Genomic DNA, 13567 nt, shown 5'->3' on the forward strand with positions numbered 1-13567 from the left:
ATAACATAAAGTGAATTTATCATCAACATAATGATATGATATTGTTTTTACTTAGGCCTTGCGATTCACAAATTCTAACAAATTAGGTACATTTCTGTCAATCATCATTCTATTTCACATTTAGTAACAACGATCACCGAACACGTCGATAACTTCTAATTGCACAAAGAAATGTTAATTTTCCTCGTGACCTTAATTACATCTCTCAAATCCATCGACTTCTAAGTCTAAGTTTAAACAGCTGTTAACATCTATTCTGGAAATCGTTATATTTCAAACACCTAGCAAAAGCATGATTTTTTCCATAGATAGTGGAACCAAGGATGCTGCTATCTTTATTGAAATTATCGATAGTGAAATGATACCATACAGCTAAGTTGATATAGCGGTCCCTGTTGGTTACGTTGTCAAGACCAGATCATTTGGAGACAAAACGGGCAGAAATGAAACAACAACAAACAAATGGAAAAATATAAAGATGTATTGGTACACTCACGTATAGTTTAAAATGAAAATGTAGCTATAGTCACACAAATCTAAAGACCAAAGTAAGCGACTGATGTTAAAGAGTCTGTACAGGTTAATTGGTTGTTTAATATGGGTAACATTTATATTGTAGATTTGTATGGGAGCATTATGGAGGTGTTATTCAAAATCACACAGTGTATAATAGTGTGTCAAATTTAACACTTAGACCTCACAACGACTGGATTTACATCAATTTATTGATTTTTTTGACAGCTAATCTACACTTTTTGTACATCGATACGTCAGACCGAGGAGAATACAGGTGCAACATCAGAATTATTCACTTGGACCAACCTTCATTCTGGAACCAATGTGTAATTAAAAGAAATATTGAAGTATTTTATTTACAAAAAAAAACAACAAAAAAACCCAAAACATTATGTGTCTATCAACAACTATAATAACCTATATAGCATTCCAGGAAGATTCCCTCACACTTAAAGGTTATTCAATTTACACTGGAACAAATCATAATAACCTAGAGAATTATACAGCAAATAAACAAGTTTGCTGGTGTTCATTTGATTAGTTTTTGTCTATAACCCCTATGGAAATCAGCTGTGAGTGTTTAATATAAAAGATCATTTACTGCTATCTACGACGAGAGGAAGATCTTTAAACGTCATACTTTGTTAGAATTGAAAATAATTCTGCGTAGCATATTGCATGATTTATCAAGATATACAAAATATTTAATGAATAATCCTTGATAATTGTTACTTATTCTGTTAAATCATATAAGATATAGGAGCCCCCACGATTCCTAAAGGAAAGTACATGTGGAGTTCAGAGAATCACCCTATCGCACTTCAAGGCCAAGACCTGACGCTTAGATGTATTTATAGAGGAAGGTGAGAAACAAATGTCTCCATGCCACGTAAGCCTCCATTAGTTAAAATATTGTGACCGCCTGCTTAAGAGTGTACGTGTAGTGTGTTTGTAGTGAGTCACATTCCCACTGACCACCGGTAATATGTTTTACTCCTTCTTCTGTTATTTTTTCTCACTGATGTTACATTTCCTTCGCTCTACTTCTTCTTCGTGCCAAACTTTATTTCTTCTCGGGCTGAAATTGGCGGAACTTTATGCTGCTAGTGAAATTATGGAAAAGTGGAGGGTGTGAGTATTGTTTCGGCTAATGTGCAGGGACTGTCGAGTAAAGAAAAACGTAAAGATGTTTTTTTCATTTTTCAGGGATACTATAACAATATTTATTGTTTACAAGATACTCATTTTACTGTGGAAAATGAAGAGATTATCAGAAACGAATGGGGATACGACTCATATTTTTCATCTTTTCGTGGAAACTCACGTGGTGTAGCAATATTTTTTAAAAATAACTTTGAGTTTAAAGTTCACAAGGAAAAGAAAGACACAGCAGGAATTGTTTTAGCATTAGATGTAGAAATAGATTCCTCACACATTATACTAATAAATATATATGGGCCAAACCAGGACTGTCCTGATTTTTATTCAAAACTTTATGACACTATTGAAGAATTTGGCTGTACGCATGTGATTATTTGTATAGATTTTAACCTTGTTTTGAACCCTGATCTTGATTATGATAACACATACAGAAACATTAACAATCCAAGAGCCAGAGACAAAGTATTGGATATTATTGACAGTTGTGGTCTAATAGATATTTTTCGAGAACAATATGACAAAGTGAGAAGATATACTTGGAGAAAAAAGAACCCAGTCAAACAAGCTCGTCTAGATTTTCTTCTTGTTTCAGAAAGTCTATTAGCTAGTATTCATCATTCCAGTATCGATCCAGGTTATAGATCAGATCACTCAGTGTCTAAGATAACATTTTCATTAAATGAATTTAAAAGAGGTAAGGGAACTTGGAAGCTAAATAATTCACTCTTACATGATCAAGAATTTCTGAATTTAGTCAACAATTGTATAAATGATGTGAGAAAACAATATAGCTTACCAGTCTATCATTTTAACTATTTAGAAAACATTCCTAACTCTGAGATTCAATTTACAATAAATGATCAGCTTTTTCTGGAAACATTGCTTATGGAAATAAGAGGTAAAACTATTTCGTATGCTTCATATAAGAAAAGACAACAAAACTTGAGAGAAAATCTTCTGAAAAAGGAAATCCTTGATCTTGAGGTCCAAGAAAATGTTAATATAGATGAATTGATTAGTAAGAAAAATGATTTAGAAAAGATAAGAGCACACAAGATGAAAGGTATTACTATTAGGTCAAGGGTTAAATGGGCAGAAGAAGGGTAAAAACCTACTAGTTATTTTTTTAATTTGGAGAATCGAAATTATGCTTCAAAAATTATACCAAAATTACAAACTGATAATAACACCGTCATAACTAAGCAGGAGAATATTTTGGAAGAAGTCTGTGCTTTCTATAAAAATCTTTATGGGGAATCTAATGTTACAGAAGAAAACTTACAGCATGTAAACTTAGCTGATTACCTCAATGATAATGAAATGCCTAGATTATCATTTGATGAGTCAGATAGTTTAGAAGGGGAAATTTCTCTCACAGAGGCAGGAAAAACTTTGAAAAAAATGAAAAATAATAAAAGCCCAGGATCGGATGGATTTACTACAGAATTTTTTTAATGTTTTGGGGGAAAATTGGGTGATTTTATAGTAAGATCAATTAATTTTGGCTATCACTCAGGGCAACTCTCTATAACTCAGAGACAGGGAATAATTACCTGTATTCCAAAAGCAGACAAATCTAGGCATTTCATTAAAAATTGGAGACCTATATCACTATTGAATATTGTTTACAAAATAGCATCTGGTACTATTGCAAATAGGATAAAATCTGTTCTCGATAAATTAATAAATGATGATCAAACTGGTTTTATTTCAGGTCGTTACATAGGGGTAAATACAAGATTAATATATGATATTATGCATTTTCCTGAGGAAAATGATATTCCAGGCATGCTTCTGATGATTGATTTCGAAAAGGCATTTGATTCAGTGTCTTGTGTATTTATTGAAAAAGTATTGTCCCTTTTTGGTTTTGGTAATAGTATTGTTAATTGGTTTAAAACTTTACATAATAACGTTCAGTCAGCAATTAATCGGGGTGGTAATCTATCTTCTTTCTTCAATATTGGAAGGGGCTGCCGACAGGGGGATCCCATTGCGCCTTATCTATTTATACTTTGTGCAGAGATTTTGGCTGTGAAATTACGAAATAATAAAAATATCACATGTATTAATGTTCAGAATTGCCCTATCTTATTATCACAGTATGCTGATGACACCTGCCTTATATTGGATGGATCTGAGAAATCACTTAAGGAATCAGTTAAAGAACTTAATGGATTTGCAAAAATTTCCGGATTGAAAATGAATATTGGTAAAACTCAAGTGATATGGATTGGTAGCAAAAATATAGTGAAGATTCTTTTCTGCCTGAACTAAATTTACAGTGGGGTAAGGAAAAATTCACTCTGTTAGGAATTGAATTCAGTGTAAATCTCCATCATATTCCAAAACTAAACTTTGACAAAAAACTAACTCGATTAAAATCCCTGATAAAATTTCGAACAGAAGGTCTTTAACACCTATTGGAAAAATTAATGTAATAAAATCTTTACTTATATCTCAATTCAACCATCTTTTTATATCATTACCTAACCCAGATACTAAATTTGTAAACAAACTCAATTCAATATTATTTGAATATTTATGGTATGGGAAAACAGACAAAGTAAAAAGAGATGTTATAATTCAAAACTTTGTTGATGGTGGATTGAAGATGATAAACATTAATGATTTTATTAACTCTCTCAAACTAACCTGGATTAGAAGACTTTATCAGAAGAGTGAGAAATGGCAGGTAATACTTAAGACATTTATTGATACAGATCTTCTTTCAAATTGTGGTCCAGAATATATTAAAGTATGTGAAGAGAAATGTAATAAGTTTTGGAGTGATGTTTTTAAGTCTTGGTATTTATTGTGTGTAAAATACTGTGAAGAAACCTTTCCGGGAAATGTGTTGTTATCTCCTATTTGGTACAACAGTAAAATCAAGGTAGACAGAAAAGTGATATTTTATAAAAACTACTACAAGAAAGGCATTTTGATTATAAATGATTTGATAAAAGATGTTGAAGCAGGTTTATTCTTCTCATACAATGAATTTATCCAGCTATACCAAGTGAATACAATTTTTTTTACAATATCGAGGTCTAATATCTGCTATTAAAGATTTTTTTTCTACATACAATACACATGGTCAAGAAATGTCCTACCCATATATACCAATAAATCTACAACTTATTCTAAGGGAAAGTAAAGGGTCAAAAACTTTTTATTCTTTTATGATTAAATCGAATATTATACCATCTGGCACTAGGAAATGGAACATAATTTTTGACAACATAGACAATCTGACATGGAGTAAAATCTACAAAATGCCTTTCGCTGTTACAAGAAATACAAAATTACAGTGGTTTCAGTTCAGAGTAATCCATCATATTCTCACAACTAACTCTTTCCTGTTTAAAATTAGAATGGCTATCTCCCCTCTTTGTGCTTTGTGCAACACTGAAACAGAGACAATTACTCATTTACTGTGGGAATGTGAAGAAGTACAAAGATTATTGGAAAGTTTTGACACATTATTAGAAGCTCTTTTGATCCCATTTTCAGTGAATAAGAAATCTTTTCTTTTTGGCATTCTGCATGAAAATTACCTTCCCAGTAATAGAGTAGATAATGAAAGTATAATTACTATTAAACAATATATTTATAGAACTAGATGCTTACACAATTCATTAAACATTATTGCTCTTGTCAATATTATAAAAGATAATTACATGATTCCAAAATACATTGCAATTGGCAAAGGTGAAACAGCTAAATGTAAATTTGAAAATGAGTGGAGGAAATGGGATAAATTAGTTAAACTATAATGTGTCATACTTTATTTTATCCATTGTTATATATTTCATTTTATATCCTTTTGTCATTTTCTTAGTTTGACAGTTTTTTTCTCAATGGCCGGAAAAAAATGCTTTTAAATTATATATTCCAGTATTGTTTGTTGTCTACATAGAGTTCCTCCATCTCGCCCAAACCTTTTCCTTCTTTTAGTTTCTCTTTCTCTCTTATACTTTCTCTCCTTTATCTTTTGTGATTACAGTCCTCTTTCTTAGTATAATCTCTAGTCACTTCCTCTTCTTTCTTTTTTTACAAAATCAATGCAATGTACTTAATCCTTACTGATGTCACTTCGTTTTTCCCTATTGAAAGATAACAAAATACTGAAATTTCGATCCATTAATGTCTGTATGTTGTAACTTGTAAAATTTGCTGGTAAAAAGTGTTTGTGTAGGTTAGGTATTTGTATGTAAACAATCTTGATTGTGAAAATATACATGCTTATATCAATGTATGTGAGGGTGTGTGGTGTGTGAGGGTGTTTTGGGGGGTGGGGGGGGGGGGGGAGGTGTGTGTGTTCGAATATACATGCTATACATGTTTTTTGAAATATATATGTAGGGGTACATGCATGGGAGGGTGGGTCTGTGTGTGTCTGGTGTATGTGTGCATGATACTGTTCCATGTGTGTACTTCAATATAGCTTTTGTGAGCTGGGTGTTTTGTGTGTGTGTCAATTAGATGATTTGTAAGTATTTTGTTCTATATTTCATGTATATGTGCACGTGTGAGCATGCATAATATGAAAATATAATGTATATTGCATTGCAAAACTGAATAAAAAGATAATTACGAAAAAAAAATAAAAATATTGTGATGTGAATGAATTAGGTTAGACACTTCCGTATAATGGATTTTTGAACGATTAATCAATGTATTGGTTACATACGAGTATTATTGTATTTATATTCAGAGGAATGATACTTTTAAACTAAATGTATAGCTATATATCTCCTTCTTACGGCCTCGGGGAACTAAAGGAATTGATCAATCATAATAAATAAATACATAGATGAATAGAGGAATCATAAGTTTTAACTAAATGTTGTCTTTTTGCATCCACTTTTATGGTCTCGTGGAAATAAATGTACCAGTAGAAGTGGGGAATAAATCCATTAATCAATAGCGCGCATTTCGCGCATGATTTTTGTTACCTCGCGCAATCTCTGATATAATAAACAGTAAACTACCATTAGTACACGTATACTCTACAAATTGTAGTGTCACGATGAAATCTTATTTTCCAGGCCGATTCCTCGAATCCGCTGGCAGAAGATTTCGAATGATGGTAGCAGTTCTTCAATACATAATGTGCAAGACTACGGTCGAAATTTGATATTGCAAAACATTTCCTTTGAAGACGGCGGGGAGTATGAATGTGTCACTGAAACAGACTACTTCTGGTTCAACGTGGTCGTGGAAAGTTAGTGTCTTTGCATCGGCTTCTTATCATATATTGGCAGCAGAGTGATTCTGTGGAATTTTATCGTAAATAAGATAATTGCTATTATTATTTCGATAAAATAAATTGAGTCAGGTAAATAGGCATGTTAATTATTATCATCTACATAGATTATGTTTATATTGATAATCTTTAGAACTTCGATCGCTACCGTCCTATTGTCTTTGTTGGTATTTGATCCGGTAACGCTAGTCTTTGTTATGACAAAAAATTTGTTTTCATAGGTACACCGGTGTGGATAGAGAAACCTAGGCCGATCACCACATCACCTAGTACCGGACATATGTTTTCCTTTGCCTGTGGAGCGGTAGCGATTCCTGTCCCAAACATCGTGTGGTATATCAACACGGAGCCTACTACTGTCTTCATACGTATGTATCTACAGTTGTATAGATGTAGATAGATATGGTGTTTAGAGAACCATATAGAAATAAACAAAGGGGGAAAAGTAAATAACGGAATTATTTTATCCTGCAACTGTCGCACACACTGACCGATGACTATTGACGGATAAACGTATGCTTTATACGTCTATACGATTCACGTGAATTTGTTCCACATCTAGCAGGACTACTTTAAACTTGACCCTTAACTTTTACCTGAATTTGTAACGTTAACGTAAACAATCGAGATTAAATGCTATGTCGTAATCGCCAAAGCTAAATTTGCTTGTTTTGTTTAATACTGAAGTGCACGATGTAAGTAAATACCGTATTCTTACGATTAGAATATCACAGCGCCAGAAAGCACCTTGTTCAAAAACTTCGCGATGCCCATGTTCAACCAACAGACATCTGTTGTTGTAAACTACAGTTCCATCTCGGGAACACAACAAAGAGCATATTCAAACATGTCGACAACTTACCTTCAATCTGAATCAGAAAATCCATCCATGCCCAGTGTCACAAACACAAGTGCTCCAGGCCTACAGTTTAATAGCAACTCGAGCACGGTGACGCAGGCAAATTCGCAGCTTGATTCAATGTTTTATGGCGTAACACTCCAAATACTTAATTAGAACATTTACAAAATCCAAAATGAGAATCCATTGTAGTATACTTCCATGTAGATATATCCTAGACTTTCATATGTGGCCGGGCTCCAACACCAAACAAGTGGTCATAATAACGTTAGGCCTACGTCACAGTGCTCGAGTTGTTGTTAAAATCTATTTCGCCTTACACACAGTGACACATATTTGTGGCTGATGTCTGCGAATTCTAAATCGTTTTAAACATATTGTAACCTAAATGGGTCTTTGTCAGGAATAATTAGTATATGTGTGATATTTCCATAAATGTTTAGCTGAAACTGAACCCTGATTTATATAAAAAGCGTGGAACTATTTTTCAATAGCGCATTGATAGGTTCGTGGTAGAAATTACACACAAGTGGTATCAATGAATGGGTATTTTCCTGCTCGATGTAACCGTTCACGTCACTTGGAGTCACTCGTACCCAAGAAAGGTAAACAAAAAGGTAATTTGCTTGTTTTGAATGTCGTCAACTCGTAGAAAATTGTTGCGGGATTAACAGAATACATGGTTAGTATCTTACAATACAGTGTTTATTTTTGGCTCCGGACCCTCACCAAAATTAAACCTTGTATTGTAAGATACTAACCATTTATTTTCTGTATATTTAAGTAAATACACTAATAAAATGTGTTAAGGCATGGACTGATTTCCTTTAGTTTAACACTTGTGGCCCTTAACATCACTGACGAGTCCTAGAAGGACGAACCATCTGTACGGTGCAGTTTAATGTTACTTACTCTGCATATACTTTACTTATTGCTAAAATAGGGATAAAATGTTTGATTTGGGTCTTTTGGAAATCCTTCTAGAGAAGGATATTGCCAGATTGTGATTTTTGTACAATCATGCAATTTACTCCTAAGAAATCAGTATACTTTTAAAGAAACACATGTAGTACCGTACAGAAAAACTGCTGATTAGATCAATGCATAACTGATCCTGACTTTATCTGTACTCCAAACTAATTAGCTTACGATATTAGATGATTATACTTTTCAGCGATGAAAGTTAAAACAGATACTAGTATACAGCACAATATAGTGCTATGTGAAAAACAATATTTTTGTTTTTGTGCGCCTGAGTATAAATCTTTACCGTTCGAGACAGCAGTTACTCTATTTAATTACAATAAAAACGGTCTTTCACCCAATCCCCAAATGTCTTTTGTCTTTTCAGCGTCAAACGGCAATCTTATGTTATTTCGAGTAAACCATACACAAAGCGACGACATGGTCCGTAGTGTACTGTCTGTTAAAGCTAGCATCTCCTTCTCCATCAAATGTACTTGTGAAAACAACCACAGCAGTATATCGGCCTACTCGTACCTATATATCACAGGTCAGTCGGAAATAAATACTTACAGAACTTATTAACATTTCAAAGGTGGATTAACAATACAAAACAATGTGAAATAGGTAATAAGTGAGTCGTACTTTTAAAACACTATTGATGATTTATATGATTTATTAAAAAAATTGACACTATGAATTACATTATTCATCTCATTATAAATATCATTATAATGCTTATGCTGTAACAAATGGCTCAATATTGAATTCATTATTTATTATTAATTCATTATTAATTCAGGCGATCTAATTTTCCAGGAAATGTTACGTATCCCTCAACTACTGTTGCCAATGTTACATCAACTACCTCATCAACCCCGGAATCAACCATGAGACTAACTCAACCATCGAATAAGGTACCTACAATCATATCCACGTTGCCCTGGACTCCAGAACCCAACACCAACGCCGTGATAGGAGGAGCTGTGTGGGGCAGTATCGCTGTATCGCTGTAATCACCGCCGTGATAGGAGGAGCTGTGGGAGGCGGTATCGCTGTAATCACCGCCGTGATAGGAGGAGCTGTGGGAGGCGGTATCGCTGTAATCACCGCCGTGATAGGAGGAGCTGTGGGAGGCGGTATCGCTGTAATCACCGCCGTGATAGGAGGGGCTGTGGGAGGCAGTTTCGCTGTAACACCGCCGTGATAGGAGGAGCTGTGGGAGGCGGTATCGCTGTAACACCGCCGTGATAGGAGGAGCTGTGGGAGGCGGTATCGCTGTAATCACCGCCGTGATAGGAGGGGCTGTGGGAGGCAGTTTCGCTGTAACACCGCCGTGATAGGAGGAGCTGTGGGAGGCGGTATCGCTGTAATCACCGCCGTGATAGGAGGGACTGTGGGAGGCGGTATCGTTGTAATCACCTCCGTGATAGGAGGAGCTGTGGGAGGCGGTATCGCTGTAACACCGCCGTGATAGAAGGGGCTGTGGGAGGCGGTATCGCTGTAATCACCGCCGTGATAGGAGGAGCTGTGGGAGGCGGTATCGCTGTAATCACCGCCGTGATAGGAGGAGCTGTGGGAGGCGGTATCGCTGTAATCACCGCCGTGATAGGAGGAGCTGTAGGGAGGCGGTATCGCTGTAACACCGCCGTGATATGGGGGGGCTGTGGGAGGCGGTATCGCTGTAATCATCGCCGTAATCGTCGTTGTCTATTGTATTTCATCTAAACGAAGGTATTCGTAATTATAGGTGATATTGTCTTGATAATGATTTAGCTTGGTCTTAAACATACAGTCTAGTACAATACTAAGGCAGTATATTCATATTCATCTTGGCCTACCAAAGATTACGTCCAGTGCCTTCCTCTTCAAAGGGAAAGTATCGTGTTGAACACATTTAGCAAAGATAATTAATGTTGGACACAAACGAATTGTGCTGTTTATAACGTAAAATAACAGGCCGGTATTGTGTCATTTGTTTTCGGAGGGACACTTTTACAGATTCAGATGAGTTTTCTTGGCTAAAACACTGTTTTGTACATCTGATGTTTCAAAGCTATCTCATTGTTATGTAATTTATTATATAAACATACAATACATACAATTGTTTTATTTGTTATTTTCATTGTACCCATTCTTTTGTCTGACTATGTCTGTATATTTTATAATCATTTCGCTTATTTTGCGGTATGTTTTGCTTAATCTATAGTGATTAAAGCCTTCTTTTTAATGGCAATTTCCTACCTACGATGTTGAAATACAAACTTTCCGTTCCATCTTTATCACACAGAAAAAACATGGACTCTGTTCCTAAATCCAAAACACCAAGGATAAGAGGGAAGTGTATTCTGGGCTAACGTTTGAGAGGGAGAACCAGAAGGGGAACGTTTATGAACAACTCGGTAACACAAAAAATCCCGATAAAACCGTGGAAAACAAGTTTGAGAAGACTGAGTATAGCTACATCAGTGATGTAGACTTTGCGGAGGCTCAGAAACAGTCCCAATCCCCTACTCCTGCTGCCAAACCTGTTCCGGCCTCGCCTACAGAGGTTTCTCAGGAAGGGATGCCAAATTCAATAAAGACAAATCCAAAAGTGCTTGCTAAAGATGAACCCCGAACTTACATGAGTTCGAACACAAAACCCCTTCCAAAGGCACCAACATCTGATAGGTTTGGCAGTGGCAAGTACTCGGCGATAGGTAATCCAGCATATAGCAGTGATGTCCCACAGCTCAGTCTTCAAAACCAGGCCATTTCTGACTCTTACGAGGAACCTGTCACAGTTCAAATGTCCACGCCGCGCAAGGGAGCTGTGGAAACCCCAGATGACGGGTACTTCAAACTGGAACCAATACATAGGAAGTGATGAACAATTGAACAGTGTATCTGCAGGTCCTGTTGTTAACATATATTGTTTGATTAGCGATATAAAAAACAAAACCAGTGTTTCTATGGTGTTGCAAATAGTGGACAAGTAGTCATATGTCCAATAAAAGAATGGTGTTTGAATTAAGGCAATTCTTATGACAAAGTCAGAGAGATAAGTGGTAATGTCAAAAGTATGAAACTAGGTCTTTATAAGATAAGATATATTTTATTTAAGTATCACACATTTTCAATACTTAAAAGTACATAAACCACATACATATAATACATTAAAATGTCCAGCCTTATCAGACTTACGAGACACTAAAAACATTAACATTTTCAATATTATGCATAAAACCCACTTGCCTTTCACAAGTCATGATATAATATTTGTACAGGAAAGCATTATTAATCTGTTATATCTCTATCTCTATCTCTATCTCTAATAAGGATCTATACATGTATAATGTATTAAAAAGGTTTATGCTTGAAAATCTCTTAAGTCATATTTTCCTACAAAATATATAAAATATCATCATCACTATGATATATAGGGGAGGAGAATTCCCCAAATATTATTACCTTACATTGATATTTGAGAATATCGATGACAGTCTATATATATATGACACTACTCTTTATCATTTTCTTCTTCAAGATATATTATATATAAACACATAAATAACTAAGTTACAGTTCAAAGGAAATATTATTGAATCTGTGTATTTTTCGAATTGAGTAAACTGTTATAGTTTATCAATATACTATATATTAAAATATAGCAACTGGATCTGTTATGTAAGAATATTGGCATTTAGTTTCAGAAGGATATATTTGAGTATATTCGGGACACTATTTGAAATAAAGTATTCACATTATCAACTGTGAGTGATTATTTTTCTTCTGTACATGGCATTAAAGAGAGTTCCTTTTGCAGTTGTTCACAATATTAACCAGTTCAAATATTAAGTCATTTAGTTCATATCATACCCGAGATGCATATAGGTCCCCGATCATACTCAATAATCATCATATATGTCTTAGGTTGGCAGCTGTTTACCGCCATGATCATGATTATGTTACGAAATTGACAAGACACAACTTGGGGAGTATCTTTTTCTTTGATTAATGATTGCTTTTGTTTTAACGGTTAATTTTATTCAACTGACTCAACTTAACTGTTATGTTGCAAGTTTTAATTGATACTGCATATAGTAAATATGCAAATGTGTGGCCTGTATCTTATAAGATATGTTGTGTACCAATAATCTCAGTGATTCAGGGTTACATTTTCAGATACTTCTATAATGTATGTACTGACATTTGTTATGGAGAATATTGTTCTTAATGTCTGCAAGATATAATCTGAATAGTTTGAAAATGATCTGTAATAAAACTAATATTCTTTACATAAATAAAAGCATTTCAAATCAAGCATAAATTGTTCTATGTGTAACAGGAGAGGAGAAAATGTAGCGGCCAGACCGGGGTTCGAACCCGTGACCTCCGAACACTAGCCGGATGCTCTACCAATTAAGCTACCTGGTCACCGATGATCGACCCAGTCCAGTCCCGCTACTCACCTCCCTCCTTTTTTCCAAGTCTTCGCCCTCGAAGACACACGATACCCGTATACCACTATCTTGGGTATTTTAGTTGGGCGCCAATTTTGTCATAGGAGAGGAGAAAATGTAGCGTCCAGACCGGGGTTCGAACCCGGGACCTCCGAACACTAGCCGGATGCTCTACCAATTGAGCGACCTGATCACCGATGATCGACCCAGTCCAGCCCCGCTACATATGTACTTCAACTATTCGCGGTTTAAACTTGAAAGTGACATTTTTCGGTGTCGGGTCTAAACCCTTGACAATAACATTTGGTGACCATATTGTTACTCATGAGTTCCATATATTTGAAAAGTTCCACC

This window comes from Pecten maximus, chromosome 7 (genome assembly GCF_902652985.1).
Source record: "Pecten maximus chromosome 7, xPecMax1.1, whole genome shotgun sequence".
NCBI lineage: Eukaryota > Metazoa > Mollusca > Bivalvia > Pectinida > Pectinidae > Pecten > Pecten maximus.